The sequence below is a fragment of the Austrofundulus limnaeus genome, unplaced genomic scaffold (genome assembly GCF_001266775.1).
Source record: "Austrofundulus limnaeus strain Quisiro unplaced genomic scaffold, Austrofundulus_limnaeus-1.0 Scaffold292, whole genome shotgun sequence".
NCBI lineage: Eukaryota > Metazoa > Chordata > Actinopteri > Cyprinodontiformes > Rivulidae > Austrofundulus > Austrofundulus limnaeus.
Window position 1 is genome coordinate 86,481 of NW_013952694.1, and position 1,519 is coordinate 87,999.

Here is a 1,519-nt window from a genome sequence, read left to right on the forward strand (position 1 = left end):
CATTTTATTAAATTTCTGTTTTGGATCTGCAGTTTTTAATAAGATAATTTAAAAAACAATGAGATATTATTAGGAATAAAATCTGAACTATTTGTGAAAGTATCATTTGCAATATAAACTCCATCAAACTGAGTCAGTGACAGGTGAGTGAAGTTGTGACCACAGTGTATGAACATGAAATGTTACAAAAGCTGAAGCTGTCCTGTTTGTGTTACATAGTCTACCAGAGAACATTGTGTTTCACGTCACATATAAATGAGTTATTTCTAATTCCTGCTAGGCAAATCAGTAACTCTATTTTGTTCCTAGGTGTAAGTGTTGTGGGAGAATGAAGACACCTCTCACTCTATTAGTTTTGAGTGGGTCAGCAATGGTTCAGCCTCTCACTTCCTTGCTTCCAAGAGGATCAAAGAGGACCCTCTCGATTTTGGGAGAGTCTGGGTGAATACTTAGTATCAGGGATCCTAAATCCATTCTGTCTTTGTCCTGGCAGTTGAATCTCTAACATCCTTCTACCAATATATCTACTGTCCCTCCTTTATTTGAGCCATCTCAGTCTGGTCTATCTAACTTTATCTCCCAGTCGATCASTCCTGTGCKGTACCTTTGCTGATCATATTCCTTTTCGTATTAATCCTTGTCACTCCCAAGAAGAACCATAACATCTTCAGCTCTGACATTTCCAGGTCTGTCTCCTGTCTTTTGTCAGTTCCACTGTCTCCAAACCATACAATAGCTGATCTCCCTACTCTCTTGTAAACCTTTGAGTTTTGCTACAACCCTTTTGTCAAGAATCACTCCTGAAACTTTTCTCCACCCACTCCATTCTTCCTAAACTTTCCTCTTCACCTCTTTACCACGCTTCCTTGTTACCTGGACAGTTGACACTAAGTACTAGAAGTCCTGTAACTTTACTCTCTCTGTTCCACCTGCCTCCCTCTCATTCACACGTGTACTCTATCGTTCTACGACTGACTTTCATTCTTCTTCTTTCAACTGCACACCTGGACAGATCACARTGTCATCTGCAAACATCAGTCCTGCTTGGCCTCATCTCTCCCTGCTGTCTSACCTWCCCATTTCCATGCCTTTACTGGTATGTAAGGTTCAACTGCCTTCCCCTACTTCATCCTTTTCAAAGCTTTCTGTACTTTATCCTGATTAATGGTAAATGGTTAATGATTAATATTTCCTACTTCCTGGTCTACAATTTCTGTGACCTCTGCTCTTCTTTCGCTTTTATTCTTTTCATTCATTATGTTCTCAAAACACTCCTTCCATCTTCCCATCACATTCTGTTTATTGGAACATTACCTTTTCTAATATTCAGAAACCCAAGCTGCTGCACATCCCTTCTGGTCTAAATTTTGATTCCAGACCTGTTTGCACAGCAGAGAGCAGTGTAGCATTTTACTGCTGCTTCCACATGGCATGTGGTTAAAGTTTTGTTCACTGTGTGGCCCACACTGAGGTAAGAATATGCAATAAACTGATTTTTTTCCCCATTAGTCCAAAATAA